This window comes from Saimiri boliviensis, chromosome X (assembly GCF_048565385.1).
Source record: "Saimiri boliviensis isolate mSaiBol1 chromosome X, mSaiBol1.pri, whole genome shotgun sequence".
NCBI lineage: Eukaryota > Metazoa > Chordata > Mammalia > Primates > Cebidae > Saimiri > Saimiri boliviensis.
In genome coordinates this window covers 133,191,816-133,209,554 of record NC_133470.1, presented here as the reverse complement: position 1 = coordinate 133,209,554, position 17,739 = coordinate 133,191,816, and positions in this window count along the sequence as shown.

Here is a 17,739-nt window from a genome sequence, read left to right as displayed (position 1 = left end):
AGATCCAGTATAGCCAAAGCTATCCTAAGCAAAAAATAAAAATAAAAGAACAATACAGGATAAATCGTACTACATGACTTCAAATTATACTACAGAGCTATAGTAACCAAAATGGCCTGGTACTGGCATAAAAACAGTCGCATAGACCAATAGAATAGAATAGAGAACCCAGTAACAAATCCATACAAACAATCAATAAGTGAAGATATAACAGACAGAATGAAAGAAAATATTTGCAAACCACCCCTCTGATAAGGGATTAATAACCAGAATATATAAGGAGCTCAAACAACTCTGTAGGATAAAACTAACAATTTGATCAAAAACGGACAAAATATCTGAATATAATTTTCTCAAAAGAAGACATACAAATGGCAAACAGGCACATTAAAAGGTACTCAATATCATTGATTAGAGAAATACAAATCCAAACTACAATGAGATATAACCTCACACCCACTAAAATGGCTCATATATAAAAGAGAATAAACAAATACTTGCAAGAATGTGGAGTAAAGGGAACCCTTGTACACTGTTGATGGAAATGCAAATTAGTACAACCACTATGGAGAACAGTTTGGAGGTTGTTCAAAAAACTAAAACTTGAGCTACCATATACCCCAAAGGGAAAAAAAAAAAAGTCTGTTTGTCGAAGAGGTATCACCACTCTTAAAATTGTTGTAGCAGTATTTACAATAGCTAAGATTCGGATACAACCTAAGTGTCTATCAACAGATGGATGGATAAAGAAAATATGGTATATATACACAATGGAGTACTATTCAGCTATAAAAAAGATTAAATCTAGTCATTTACAACAACATGGATAGAAATGGAGACCATAACATTAAGTGAAATAAGCCAGACAGAGAAATACAAGCATGGCATTTTCTCACTTATTTGTGAGATCTAAAAATCAAAACAATTAAACTCATGAAGTGAGTAGAAGGACAGTCACTGGAGGCTGTAAAAGGTATTGAAAAACCTGGGAGGAGATGGGGATGGTTAATGGTTACAAAAAACATAGAAAGAATAAATATGACCTAATATTTGATAGCAACCATTTAACTAGTCTCTAAGAAGTTTCAAATGTTCCCTCATATGTATGTCTTTTTCTGAGCCCTCTAAACTCTTCCAACCCATGCCTGTTACACAGTTCCAAAGTCATTTCCACATTTTCAGAAATCTTTACAGCAGTACTCCATTCCCAGTGCCAATTTTCTGTGTCAGACTATTTTTGCATTGCCGTAAAGGAATATCTGAGACTGGGTAATTTACAAAGAAAGGAAATTTATGGTTTATGACTGGCTCTATGGAAAGCAAAAGGCTGTTATTGCTCACTTTCTGGGGAAGCTTCGGGAGCTTTTATTCAAGGCATAAGGCAAAGTAGGAGCAGGAACATCACATGGTGAGAGCAGGAGCAAGTGGGTGAGGGTCCCACATGCTTTTAAATAAGCAGGTCTCATGAGAACTCACTCAATATAATAAGAACAGCACCAAGCCATTAGGGATTCACCCCATGACCCAAACACCTCCACCAGGCCCCACTTCCAACACTGAGGGTTGCATTTTAATATCTGGGAGGACAAGTATCCAAAACGTATCACTCAGATTCTACATTTCAGTTGGTTAGGGAAGGTTTATAGGGCACTACTGTGACTCAGTGATTACGAAATCTTATAACTTTACGGTTTTCAAATCCTATGACTCTGGAATTCTAAGGCTAAGTGACCTTCTGTATTCACCGTTACATTAGCTCTGATTCTAACATGCTCTGATAGAATAATCATTAGGTTTTAACTCAATCATCAGGTTTTAACTCTTTCCATGATCCATGACATTGGCTAGAACAGTGCTTTGAGGAAATAAACTGCTGAGTGAATAAAAAGATATGCTTATTTGAATATGGAAGAAACTAAAGTCAAAGAAATAAAGAGTAAAATGAGGCAAATAAATGACTTGGAAGAATATTTGCTGCAAATAAGATATGCAAAAAGAATTTCATTTACATTTTTTATCTTAGAATATGATTTTAAGAACAAATTTAAATATAAAAATAGTATCACCCCAGTTTATAAAAGACTGAAAGACATGAACAGATAATTCACGAAGTTAGAAACACGGTTTCTTATCTCTAATCTCCTAAATTTCTATAATGTGGTTACATAATTACATAACATGATTTTAAATATTAAAATAAAGAAAAAACAACTGGAAGAACAAATAGTAAATCACTGATTTGATGTATGGTTTAAACTTCAAGGCTTTTGTTGATGTTGTGAATCATGTATACATTTGTAGAATACCAAGTCTACCACAATTGGCTGTTTTTATTTTTTTTTCCCACTAACACATTATTCCGTTGCCAAATTATTACATCACTTGACATTTTAAAAAACTATTTACTTATAAATATAATTTATTTTTAAATATTTAGTCTTTTTATAACATAAACATATATAGTAACTTCTAAAAATGAATTGTGGATGAAGAACAAGGAAATAGGCAGTTCAAATAACAGGAACATCTACTCTGAGACTACAAAAGAAAAATAATCAGGATTATTACTGCCATACTGAATCCCAAGTTTACTTTTAAGCTCAGCAATCAAAGTGAAAATTGAGCTCTTAATCATTATCAGAAAGAGAGGACAGTTCATAGAATAGCCTCTCAAAGACATTCTTCATTGTATGTTCTCAGTGGGACAAAATAATTGATGTGGTAGACAATGCTGTCTAAAATATGACTACAGAAAATGCACTAGGTGGATAAACAGAGCTTTTATTTACATCATGTTGGAGAAACGCTGGAGAGAGGGGTTGCTGTTTTATTTTGTCTGAAGAAAAGCAGAAATAATAATATAAAACACAGTATACTGTAGGCCATTCTGTACAAAGTTGCAATAATTTCGTTAACATATGGGGAATTTCTGATGGTCTTTCTGAGTTTATTTGAACTTAGACCCATTGAATACTGAGAAAACTAGATTGACTTAATATCCTTTACAGAAATATTACTTCTCTCCCACAGCCTTCCTCTTAGTCTCCAGCACTTCATTTTTATTTATTTTATTTTATTTTATTTTTATTTATTTATTTTTTTGAGACGGAGTTTCGCTCTTGTTACCCAGGCTGGAGTGCAATGGCGCAATCTCGGCTCACCGCAACCTCCGCCTCCTGGGTTCAAGCAATTCTCCTGCCTCAGCCTCCCGAGTAGCTGGGATTACAGGCACACACCACCATGCCCAGCTAATTTTTGTATTTTTTTAGTAGAGACGGGGTTTCACCATATTGACCAGGATGGTCTCGATCTCTTGACCTTGTGATCCACCTGCCTCGGCCTCCCAAAGTGCTGGGATTACAGGCATAAGCCACCGTGCCTGGCCTTATTTTTTTTTAGATAGAGTCTTGCTCTGTCCACAGGCTGGAGTGCAGTGGCACTATCTCGGCTCACTGCAACCTCTGCCTCCTGGGGTCAAGCAATTCTCCTGCCTCAGCCTCCCAAGTACAAGCATGTGTCACCATGCCCAGCTAATTTTTGTGTTTTTAATAGAGATGGGGTTTCACTATGTTGGCCAGGATGGTCTCAATCTCTTGACCTCATGATCTGCCCACCTCAACCTTCCAAATTTGTTGGAAATACAGGCTTGAGCCACTGTGCCCAGCCTTCATTATTTAAATATCTTAGTTTGTAACTGGGTTAATCAAGTCATTGTGAGCCCCTTTTAGCCTACCTTTACAATTCTCAACCTACCAATCAACTTGATAAGCTATTCATTATCCTAGTACTCAATATGCCCCTAACTGCAGGTGCTTCACTGATGACAGCTCTTCTTTCCCCATTTCTTACTCACCAGCTCTATTAGGACCGATGCCTACTAAAAATGTTCTAAAAATCAAAGAAATTAGCCATGTTAAACAATATTTGTGTTCCTTCTTATTAGTCTACAGCAGCTTTCCAGAACTTTTTAGTTCAAAATGTTATTCTCATTCATGTGCTTAAAGAAACTCTAGATCATGGAGGCCAATGCAGAGCCCAGCTCATCATTGGTATATTAGGGATAGTACATAAACTATAAGCTATGAAAGTCTGACTTCCTAAGTAACCTGAATGATGAAGGATGTGATCTAAAGGTGCACTTCAACATGGCAAAAAATTCATTTTAAAATGCCACTGGCATATTCTATTAACTACAACAATACACATATTCAAAGTTCAATATGTATGATGTATGTCTCAGGATTTCAATTTTCATTCTTGTACCCCCTTTCTAGTTCTTATGGAATAGTGTGGCTAGTCTCTCCAATTAAGAGCTAAACTGATCTACCATCTTATAAAAGCCAATAGCAATTCACAGCACTTTCTATTTGCTTAAACAAAACAAAACAAACTTATCAAAAGATTTGTTGACTGTTCAAGACTATGTTAGCAATCTATTTGAACTTGTCTGTCAAATCTATCACTGCAGCATGCTATTTAATATCTAACTGTGTCCATCTATCTAATTTTCTGTCACTAACCTATTTTTTAAAAGCAAAAATTGCAGTTCTTTAAAATTAGATAAATGAGTGCATTTTATTTCCGAATGCATGGCAAAGGATCATGCTTCTTTTTATCCGTCACAGCACCTGGCATAGAACATGCATGTAGTGAGCTCTCAAAAATAATACCATACTATATTTTATAATGTCATGAAGTTTCAAAATGCATCAAATGCATTTTCTAACTTTTTCATTGTTGTTGCTATTTTTATTAACAATATATTACATATAATTGCTATTTTATTCAGAGGGTGGAGGGGGTGGTAAGTTGCTCAAAATCAAATTACCATCATGGTTGGATCAATAGATAGTGTGGATGAATATCATGACTGACTTCTAATCCAGCATTCTCTTTAGAAAAAAAAAAAAGTTTCAGCATTTTCAAAACCAACAATTTATGCATTCATGCATAAAATAAATATTTATTGGGCACCTTCCATGCCTGAGACAGTAAAGAGGATACAAAGAAAAATGTGAATGTGATATTTCAATATTATATGTATTGCAAGCAGAGTATATATAATATAGTATAACTTTGGAGGGCAGAAGGGTGGTAATGGCTTCATACCAGGTCTCTCAATAAATTGCCTTTGTTGACCATGGAATCAACAGCCAAAATTCTCATGAGGGTTGCTTTGTACTCATCACTCTGTGCTGAGAACCTCAGAAAAGATCTTAGTGTGTCTCTCTCTCTCTCTCTCTCTCTCTCTCTCTCTCTCTCTATATATATATATATATATATATATAAAATTAAAGTTCTGGGGTACATGTATAGAACATGCAGGTTTGTTACATAGGTATACACGTGTCATGATGGTTTACTGCACCCATCAACTTATCATCTACATTAGGCATTTCTCCTAATGCTATCCCTCCCCTAGCCCCCCATCCTTCAACAGGCCCTGGTCTGTGCTGTCCCCCTTCCTGTGTCCATGTGTTCTCATTGTTCAACTCTTACTTATGAGTGAGAACATGTGATATTTGGTTTTCTGGTCTTGTGGCAGTTTTCTGAGAATGATGAGTTACAGCTTCATCCATGTTCCTGCAAAGGACATGAACACATCCTTTTTTATGGCTGCATAGTATTCCATGATGTATATGTGCCACATTTTCCTTATCCAGTCTGTCTTTGATGGGCATTTGAGTTGGTTCCAAGTCTTTGCTATTGTGAACAGTGCCACAATAAACCTATGTACATGTGTCTTCGTAGTGGAATAATTTAGAATCCTTTGGGTATATACCCAATAATGAGATTGCTGGGTTAATTGGTATTTCTGGTTCTAGATTCTTGAGGAATCACCACACTGTCTTCCACAATGGTTGAACTAATTTACACTCCCACCAACAGTGTAAAAGTGTTCCTACTCCACATCCTCTCCAGCATCTGTTCTTTCCTGACTTTTCAATGATCACTATTCTAACTGGCATGAGATGGTACCACATTATAGTTTTGATTTGCATTTCTCTAATGACCAGTGATGATGAGCTTTTTTTCATGTGTTTGTAGGGGGCATAAATATCTTCTTTTGAGAAACATCTGTTCATATTCTTTGCCCAATTTTTTACAGTGTTGTTTGTTTTATTCTTGTAAATTTCTTTAAGTTCTTTGTAGATTTTGGATATTAGCCCTTTGTTTGATGGTTAGATTCCAAAAAATTCTCCCATTCTGTAGCTTGCCTGATCACTCTGATGATAGTTTCTTTTGCCATGCAGAAGCTCTTTAGTTAATTAGGTCCCATTTGTCAGTTTTGGCTTTTGTTGCCATTGCTTTTGTTAATTTAGTCATGAAGCTTTTGCCCATGTCTATGTCCTGAATGGAATTGCCTAGGTTTTTTGTCTAGGGTTTTCAGGGTTTTAGGTCTTATGCTTAAGGCTTTAATATGTCTTGAGTTAATTTTTGTAAAAGGTTTAAGGAAGCAGTCCAGTTTCAGTTTTCTGCATATGGCTAGCCAGTTTTCCCAACACCATTTATTAAATAGGGAATTTTTTTTCATTGCTTCTTTTTGTCAGGTTTGTCAAAGATTAGATGGTTGTAGATGTGCAGTATTATTTCTGAGGCCTCTGTTCTACTCCATTGGTCTATCTATCTGTTTTGGTGCCAGTGCCATGTTTTTTGAGTTACTGTAGCCTTGTAGTATAGTTTGAAGTCAGGTAGCATGATGCCTCCAGCTTTGTTCTTTTTGCTTATGATTATCTTGGCTATGCAGGCTCTTTTTTGGTTCCATATGAAATTTAAGGTAGCTTATTCTAATTATGTAAAGAAAGTCAGTGGTAGCTTAATGGAGATAGCACTGAATTTACAAATTACTTTGGGCAGTATGGCCATTTTCACAATATTAATTCTTCCTATCCATGAACATGGAATGTTTCCTCATTTGTTTGTGTCCTTTCTTATTTCCTTGAGCAGTTGTTTGTAGTCCGCCTTGAAAAAGTCCTTCACATCCCTTGTAAGTTGTATTTCTAGGTATTTTATTCTCTTTGTAGCTATTGTGAATAGGAGTTCACTCATGATTTGGCTTTCTGTTTGTCTATTATTGGTGTAAAGAAATGTTTGTGATTTTTGCACATTGATTTTCTATCCTGAGACTTTGCTGAAGTTGCTTATCAGTTTAAGGGAGATTTGGGGCTGAAAAGATGGGGTTTTCTAAACATGCAATCAGGTCATCTGCAAACAGAAACAATTTAAATACCTCTTTTCCTATTCATATACCCTTTATTTCTTTCTCTTGTCTGATTGTCCTGGCCATAACTTCCAATACTATGTTGAATAGGGGTGGTAAGAGAGGGCATCCTTGTCTTGTGCCTGTTTTCAAAGGGAATGCTTCCAGTTTTAGCTTATTCAGTATGATATTGGTTGTGGGTTTGACATAAATAGCTCTTATTATTTTGAGATACATTCCATCAATATTTAGTTTATTGAGAGGTTTTTTTGCATGAAGAGGTCTTGAATTTTATTGAAGGCCTTCTCTGCATCTATTGAGATAATCATGTAGTTTTTGTTGTTGGTTCTGTTTATGTGATGGATTATGTTTATTGATTTGTGCATGTTGAATGAGTCTTGCATCCCAGGGATGAAGCCAACTTGATCATGATGGATAAGCTTTTTGATGTGCTGCTGGATTTGGTTTGCCAGTATTTTATTGAGAATTTTTGCATCGATGTTAATCAGGGATATTGGTCTGAAATTATCTGTTTTGTGTGTGTCTCTGCCAGGTTTTAGTATCAGAATGATGCTACCCTCATAAAATGAGTTAGGGAGGTGTCCCTCTTTTTCTATCATTTAGAGTAGTTTCAGAAGAAATGCTACCAGCTCCTCTTTGTACTTCTGGTAGAATTTGACTGTGAATTCCTCTGGTCCTGGACATTTTTCAGTTGGTAGGCTATTAATTACTGCCTCAATTTCAGAATGTGTTATTGCTCTATTCAGGTATATGACTTCTTTCTGGTTTAGACTTGGGAGGGCTTGTGTGTCCAGGAATCCATTTCTTCTAGATTTTCCAGTTTATTTGAGTAGAGTTATTGATAGTATTCTATGATGGTAGTGTGTATTTCTGTGGTATCAGTGGTGATATTTCTTTTATAATTTTTTATTGCATCTATTTGATTTTTCTTTTTTTCTTTATTAGTCTAACTAGAGGTATATTTTGTTGATCTCTTTAAAAAAGTATCTCCTGAATTCATTGATTTTTGAATTGCTTTTTGTTTCTCTATCTCCTTCAGTTCTGCTCTGATCTGAGTTATTTCTTGTCTTCCACTTTTGAATTTGTTTGTTCTTGCTGCTCTAGTTCTTTTCATTGTGATGGTAGGGTGTCGATTTTCGAATTTTCTTGTTTTCTCTTGTGGGAATTTAGTGCTAGAAATTTTCCTCTAAACACTGCTTTAGATGTGTCCCAGAGATTCTGGTACATTATGTCTTTGTTCACATTGCTTTCAAAAAACTTATTTATTTCTGCCTTCATTTTGTTATTTACCCAATAGTCATTCAGGAGCAGGTAGGTTAGTTTCCATGTAGCTGTGCAGTTTTGAGTGAGTTTCTTAATCCTGAGTTCCAATTTGATTTCAGTGTGGTCTGAGGTACTGGTTGTTATAATTTCCATTCTTTTGCATTTGCTGAGGAGTTTATTACTCCCAATCATGTGGTCAATTTTAGAAGAAGTGCTATGTGGTGCATAGAAAAATGTATATTATGTTAATTTGGGGTGAAAAGTTCTGTAGATGTCTGTTAGGTCCGCTTAGTTCTGAGCTGAGTTCAAGTCCTCAATATCCTTGTTTACTTTCTGTCTCGCTAATCTTTCTAATATTGACAGTGGGGTGTTGAAGTCTCCCGATATTATTGTGTGGGAGTCTAAGTCTCTTTGTAGGTCTCTAAGAACTTGCTTTATGAATCTGGATGCTCCTGAATTGGGTGCATATATATATTGAATAGTTAGCTTTTCTTGTTGTATTGATCCCTTTACCATTACGTAATGCCCTTGTCTCTTTTGATCTTTGTTGGTTTAAAGTCTGTTTTATCAAAGACTAGGTTTGCAACCTCTGCTTTTTTTGCTTTCCATTTCCTTGGCAAATATTTCTCCATCCCTTTATTTTGAGCTGATGTGTGTTTTTACATATGAGATGGGTCTCCTGAGTATAGCACAGTGATGGGTCTTGACTCTTTATTCAATTTGCCAGTTTGCATCTTTTAATTGGGACATTTAGTCCATTTACACTTAAGGTTAATATTGTAATGTGAGAATTTTATTCTGTGTTTATGATGCTAGCTGGTTATTTTGTCTGTTACTTGATGCAGTTTTTTTCACAGTGACAATGGTCTTTATAATTTGGTATATTTTTGCAGTGACTGGTACTGGTTGTTCCTTTTCATGTTTAGTGCTTCCTTCAGGAGCTCTTATACAGCAGACCTGAAGGTGACAAAACCTCTCAGCATTTGATTGTTTATAAAGGATTTTACTTCTCCTTCACTTATGAAGCTTAGTTCGGCTGGATATGAAATTCAGGTTGAAAATTCTTTTCTTTAAGAATCTTTAATATTGGACCCCACTTTCTTCTGGCTTGCAGGATTTCTGCAGAGAGATCCACTGTTAGTCTGAAGGGCTTTGCTTTGTGGGTAACTTGACTTTGCTCTCTGGCTGCCCTTTACAGTTTTCCTTCATTTCAACCTTGGTGAATCATGTGTCTTGCGGTTGTTCTTCATGGTGTTCTCTGTATTTTCTGAATTTGAATGTTAGTATGTCTTGCTAGGTTGGGGAAGTTCTCCTGGATAATATCTTGAAGAGTGTTTTTCAACTTGGTTTCATTCTCCCCATCACTTTCACGAACACCAAGCAAATGTAGGTTTGGTCTTTTTACACAATCCCATATTTCTTGGAGGCTTTGTTCATTTTTTTTATTCTTTTTTCTCTAATCTTGTCTTCATGCTTTATTTCATTAAGTTGATCTTCAGTCTCTGATATCCTTTCTTCCACTTGATTGATTTGGTTTTTGATAATTGTTTATGCCTTATGAAGTTTTCATGCTGTGTTTTTCAGCTCCATCAGGTCATTTATGTTCTTCTCGAAACTGTTACTTTAGTTAGCAATTTGTCTAACCTTTTTTCAAGGTTCTTAGCTTCCTTACATTGGGTTAGAACATGCTCCTGTAGCTTGGAGGAGTTTGTTTTTACCCACCTTCTGAAGCCTGCTTCTGCCAATTTATCAAACTCATTCTCCACCCAGTTTTATTCCCTTTCTGGCGAGGAATTGTGATCTCTTGGAGGAGAAGAGGCATTCTGGTTTTTGGAATTTTCAGGCTTTCTGTGCTTGTTTCTTCCCATCTTGGCAGATTTATCTAACATCGGTCTTTGGTGTTGGTGGTTTTTGGATTTAGGTTTTGTGTGGTTTTCTTTTTGTTGATGTTGTGCTATTCCTGTTTGTTTTCCTTCTAACAGTCAGCTCCTCTGCTGCAGATCTGCTGGAGTTTGCTGGAGGTCCACTCCAGACCCTGTTTGCCTGGATATCACCAGTGCAGGCTGCAGAACATCAAAGATTGCTGCCTGTTTCTTTCTCTGGAAGCTTTGACCCAGAAGGGCACCCACCAGATACCAGCCAGAGCTCTCCTGTATGAGGTGTCTGTCAGCCCCTGCTGAGAGGGGTCTCCCAGTCAGGAGACAAAGGGGTCGGGGACCCACTTGAGGAGGCAGTCTGACCTTTAGCACACCTCAAATTCTGTGCTGAGAGATCCACTTCACAGAGCTGGCAGGCATGGACGTTTAAGTCTGCTGAAGCTGCACCCACATCTGCCATTCCCCCAGGTGCTCTATCCCAGGGAGATGACAGTTTTATCTATAAGCCCCTGACTGAGGCTGTTGCCATTTTTTTCAGAGATGACCTGCCTAGAGAGGAGGAATTTAGAGGCAGTCTGGCTACAGGGGCTTTGCTGAGCTGCGGAGGGCTCCACCCACTTGGAACTTCCTGGCAGTTTTTATCATAGTCTTTCTTACAATTCAAGATTCAAATTCCACTCTTCCATTTCATTGCCACAACTGATCTGCTAGAACAACAAAACCATGCATATTTGATTGTTTCTTAAGAGCTTGAGTACTCTGCTGTAAAATTTCTTGAGACTCAATGGTTCCAGAAAGGGCAGATGCATTTTCTTAACTAAAGGTGAATATACTCCACAGAGGGCAGCTATAAGCATGCATCTATACATATACAGATTATGTAATAATATTTTTTAAAAGCCCATGTTAAAACTCTATTGTTCTCACTGTTTGAAGCCATGTTGAAGAAAAAATGAACACATAATATAAAGTTTATCATCTTAACCACATTAAATGCAAGCTTTAGCAGCCTTAAGTCTATTCACATTGCTATGACACAGATCTCTAGAACTTTTTCACTTTGTAAGTCTGAAACTCCGTATTCATTAAACGACTATCATTTTTCTTCTAATCAAAGGGAGAGGCCACCACCTTTTTACCTTCTGTTTCTATGAATCTGACTACTTTAGATACCTCATATAAGTAAAATCACACAGTATTTTTCTTTGTGTGACAGGTTTATTTAACCTACCATAGTGTTCTCAAGATTCATATATATTATAGTATCTGTCTGTCTGTCAGGATTACTTTTCTTTTAGAGGCTGAATGATATTCCATTGTATGTACATATCACAATTTGTTTATCCATTAATCCATGGATGGATGAATAGGTTGTTTACATATCTTTGCTCTTATGAATAGTGCTGTTATAAACATGGGAACAGAAATTTCGCTTTAATATCCTGTTTTCAATTCTTTAGATATATACTCATTAGTAGGATTGCTGTATCATAGGATAGCTCCATTTTTTATTGTTGTAGAAACTTCCGTAAAATTTTCTATAGCAGTTGCACTATTTTACCTTTCCATCAACAGTGCATAAAGATTACAATTACTCCACATCCTTATCACTGTTATTTTCTAGGATTTTCTAATAGTATCCATCTTGATGGATGTGAAGTGATATCACATTGGTTTTGATTTGCTTTTCTCCAGTGATGTTAAGTATCTTTTAATATGCTTATTGGACATTTGTATATTATTCTTGGAGACATATTTATACAAATTCTTTACACATTTTAAAATTAAACATATTTAAAATTTTTGCTATTGAGTTGTAAGAGCTCTTTATATTCTGGATATTAACGTTTTACCAGATTTATGATTTGCAAATATTTTCTCCGAATTGTAGTTTGACTTTTCAATCTGTTGTTTTCTTTCTTGTGCAGAAGGTTTTTAGTTTGAGGTAGTCCTACTTGTCTATTTTTGCTTTTGTTGCTTGTGCTTTTGGTATTACATTAAAGAAATCATTATCAAACCCAATGTTATGAAACTGTCTTCTAGGTTTTCTTTTAGGAGTTTTGCAGTTTCAACTCTTACATTTAAGTCTTTAATCCATTGAGTTAATTTTGAGCTAATTTTTATATGTGTAAAATAAGAAACCAAGTGCATTATTTTATATGTGGATATCCAGTGTTTCCAAAACCACTCATTGAAGAGACTGTCCTTTCTCTATTGAGTGGTCTTGGTACCCGCATGGGAGATGATTTGTTGGTTGTCTCTTCGATTCCCATGGCCTTGGCCTGGGTGTCATTATGCTAGTGACATACTATTTTGTTACTCTAGCTTGGTTATATGTTTTGAAATTGCAAAGTGTGAGTCCTTTAACTTCGGTCATCTTCTTCAAAATTGTTTTGGTTTCTTGGGTTTCCTTAAGATTCCTCCTGAATGTCCATAGGAATTCTTTTTTCTTATCAAGAAAATAAATTAATTTTTAAATTATTTTTTCTTTCAAGTAATCTATTTTATTTTATTTTTTTCTAGGGCATTTTAGAAAGTAAGTCTTGTTCCTTGCCTCACTGCCTACCCATTTATATGATATGTTGTATATGAAACACTCCAGATTCTCTGCTGTGCAGAATGTTTGCTTGTGAAGAAGAGCAATAGAGAAACATAGATAATGCTTTATCAACAAGGCCTATAAAAACGAGATTTTAATAAATTGCTTATCCCACAACATTTAGCACAGGGGTGGGCATGTTGTAAATTGTCAAAATATATATTAAAAGAATAAATTAGGGCTGAGACAACAATATGGTGTGAAAGAGGCCAGTTCATCTAGAAGTTGCCAAATGCATATTCCTATGTGTGTTTTTCTCCATTAATTTATAAATTGTTATTGGCATAATCCATGTACATATTTTTTTCATTAAATATTTATAAAAGACTTATAATAAAAAGCAATATACTCTACCCCACCTCTCTTCATCCTGTCTTCCCACTCCCAGAGAAAACAACTGTCTATTCTTTCAACTGCATCTTCTGGCGTGTATTATTATACTTCTCTGTGGTTTAGTTTATACATATGTAACTCACACAGTGAAACCCATATCATAATTTAAGACTGCTTCCCACACTTTAGTTTGAGGCTATGGTTGTCATTACTGAGATAGGTCTCTTAAAGACAGCAGATGGAGGGGTCTTTTTTTAATTCTAATCCAACTTGCCACTGTATGTTTTATAAGTGGGGTGTTTAGACAATTTATGTTCAAGGATATTTGATATGTGAGATTTTAATTCTATCATAAAGTTGTTAGCTGGCTGCTTGGTATTTTTTATTGTGTGGTTGCTTTATAGCATCTGTGAGCTATGTACTTAAGTGTGCTGTAGTAGCAGGTTTTTTTTTTTTTTTTTTTTTTTTTTTTCATTTCCACATGTAGAACTCCCTTAAGGGTATCTTGTAATATTGGTTCAGTGATAATAAATTCCCTTAGTGTTTGCTTGTTTGGAAAAGACTGTATTTCTCCTTTTCTTATAAAGCTTAGTTTGGCAAGACATGAGATTCTTCATTGAAATTTCTTTTCTCTAAGAATCCTGAAAATAAGCTCCCAATCTCCCCTGGCTTGTAAGGCTCCTGCTGAGAAGTATGCTGGTAGCCTGATGGGGTTCACTGTATATGTGATCTGACCAAAATCTAGTTGACTTCAAGATTTTGTCTTTAGCATTGACTTGAACAGTGTGTTAATCTGTTCTCACGCTGCTAATAAAGACATACCCAAGACTGGGTAATTTATAAAGAAAAAGAGGTTTAATGAACTTACAGTTCCACAATCCTATGGAGGCCTCAAAATCATGGCAGAAGGTGAAGGAAGAGTAAAGGCACGTCTTACATGGTGGCAGGCAAGAGACAATGTGAGGAGAACTATCCTTTATAAAACCATCCGATCTCATTAGACTTATTCACTATCATGAGAACAACATGTGAGAAACCTGCACTGATGATTCAATTACCTTCCACTGGGTTCCTCCCAAAACATGTGGGGATTATGAAAGCTATATTCAAGATGAGATTTGGGTGAGGTTACAGCCAAACCATATCAAACAATCTAGTTACTCTATTCCTTGTTGATGTGCAGTTTGTAAAGTCTCTCACAATGGTTTTCTGGATTCATAGTATCTGGATGTCTACCTCTCTAGTGAGATAGAAAATTTTTCTTGAATTATTCTCTCAAATATGATTGTTAAGTTTGCTTTATATTTCTCCATCTCTTTCAGAAATGCCAGTATTGCATAAATTTATTTGTTCACATAATCCCATATTTCTCAAATACTTTGTTTATTTTAAACTATCTTTTCTTTATTTTTGTCTGACTAGGTTTTTATCTTTTCTTTATTTTGTCTGATTGGTTTTTGAAAAACCAATCTTGAAGCTCTGGAACTATTTTTCTGCTTGGTCCAGTACATTGATAAAGATTTCAATTGTATTTTGAAATTTGTTAAGTGAGTTTTTTATTATTATTATTCCAGAAGCTCTGATTGAATTCTTTTTAAGATGTTTACCTCTTCCTTCATTTTCCAGATTGCTTTAGAAGTGTCCTTGTTTTGATTTTTAATATCATCTTCAATCTCAATGAAATTCCTTGCAATTTATGATTTAAATTCTTTTTTTAGATTTTGTATTTCAAGTGATTGTGGGGTACAGATGGTTTTCAGTTACATGGATACATTCTTTAGTGGTGATAGCTGACATTTTAGTGTACCTCTCACCTAAGCAGTATATGTGGTACCCAACGTGTATTCTTTTATCCCTCATCCCTTCCGACCTTCACCTGCTACATCCCCAGAGTCCATTATATTACTCTTATGTCTTTGTGTCCTCATAGTTAGCTCCCATTTATAAGTAAGAACATATGCTATTTGGTCGTCATTCTAGAGTTACTTCACTTAGAATAATGACTTCCAGTTCCATCCAAGTTGCTGCAAAATATATTGTTTTGTTATTTTTAATAGCTAAGTAATATTTTATGGTATATATACGTATATATATATAAATATATATACGTATATATATATGCAAATGGATAAAGAAAATGTGATATATATGTATATACTTTACATATGCACATATTTACAAAATGCACATATTATTTCTTTAGTCATGCAGAAACTTTTTTAGTTTAAGTTCCATTTATTTATTTTATATATATATATTTTGCATATATATGATGTGTGTGTATATATATATATATATATATATATAAAATCTGCTGTCTTTGAAAAAACAAAACTATTGCTATACTTCTAAATACCATGCTCAAACTGTTATTTCTAGGCTTTTCATTATATATATATATATATATATATATATATATATATATAGACTTTATTCAATGGAAGACAAAGATTCACATTCTTCACACCCTCTAATCACGTGTCAACACATATGCATGTATGAACACATGAACACACACATACAAACTCACACACACCTTTTTCCTTCCCTGTTCTCTCAATAGTTTTCTTGGTTAAAAATTTTCTTTTAATTTTTATTGTTTATATTATTATAAGCAGGTATATAGTGACAGAATTTTGCATTTCCTTTTCTGTTATCCCTAGATTTAATACTTCCATTTATTTGCAAAGTTTTTCTACATACTTTTATCTAATTTATCTCCACACTCTCCACCAGAGATATAATACTTTCAATTCTTTTAGCTCATTGTGTAATCTATACATTTAATTACTTTTCTTGAAGACAGTTTTTCAAGAATTTTTCATCCTCCTGCTTCACTTTGGGCTGGAAGCTCAATAAGTCTATTGCATAACTGTGATCTTTTATGTCTCCCTTAAACATAATTCTAGGAATATCCATTCTTATTTTATATGTTGTATTTTTTTATATCTCATGTTTTACTTTTTTTAGATAATTTTCTCATTTTTGGAGGAGGATCACAATCTCTAGTACATTCCTGAAAAGAGTAATTGGGAGCCAAAATTTGATACCTTGCATATCTGAACATGCTTTTCTTCTACTCCAATACTTGATTAATAGGTTGGGTATAAAATCCAACTTATTTTTTAAAATCCCTCAAACTTTTGAAGGCATTGGCCTGTTATTATATCATAATTTCCAATATTTCTATAGAGAAGTCTCAAAGCTACTTTAAAATGCTTCTGTAAATTTTTAATTTCTGGTGTCATATTTTGTGTATTTCAATAATGGCTTTGAGTTATCTTAATCTTTCCTTCTCATAGCCTTCTGTTCTTTTTTCCTCTACATGTGAGGATAGCAATAATGCTTTTTAAGTAAGTATTTTTTCATAGTCCCTATATTGTCTCTCTTTTTTTATACATCTCTGTTACCTTTTGTATTGTTTTATTCTGTCTTTCTTGCTACAGGTTTCTCTCAAATGTCTAGTGACTATGGCTCTACACTCATATTTAAGACTGAGTGCATAAACCACTAATCAGAAACTTTGTGCATAGATGATGCTTTGATGAATTAACAAATGGTTGGCTTCATATGTGACTGTATGATTGAACTATTTCTTTCGGTAATCCCAAGAGCCAACATCTGTATATCTCTTTTCTTATGTTATTGAATTTCTCCACAGCATAATCTAATTCCTTGCCTGGATGCAATAAGCCTATCTGCCAGAATTCTTGAGTCTTAATGGAGAAGAAGACTTGTGTCCTTATAATTTTTACCTAATTTCTCTGTAATCAATGTCTTTACATTCTACTGTACTGGGAAATCTCAAGTCCTGAGTTTCTCCAATTCAAGTCTTGACAGCAAGCCTTCATTCTTCTAACAGTTTAGGAGAGGTAATCCTTCAAATATATGGAGTAGGGAGGGCATCTGGGGATCTATAGATAGCTAATCCTCCTCCCACACTAAACATTCTTATTCCTACTCTTGAGAATTTCTGTGGTTCTTTGGTCACACATTGGCTTTCTCCTGAGTTGCTTTCATGCTACCCCATCACTTCCTGGCTTAAGTTTCAGCTTTCTCTGGCTTGCTAAATCATATGAAAACCAGTTTCAAAAATTTTGCTGTTGCCATCTTCTTTTCTGTCCTCCTTTCTTAAGTGGTTTATGTTCTGTATGGTCTTTTTTTCACTGCCATTGTAGTGAGGTATGAGAAGAAAGCAGAATTAAGTAGTTGACTACAATCCAGAAATATTTACACCAGATGCCCGGGCTTTTTTAAAATAAATTACTGCAGATTTCAGTATTTTATAGAATATAATTTTCATTATGATGCAAAAAATAAAGACTTTAAAATTTGGTGGAAGTTGGCCCAAATATCATTTACAGAAATAGTTTGCTTTTCTTTAAACTTAATTTCTAATTTCATTTAGCCCAGAAAAATTACTTACTTTATCATAATTAATAAAG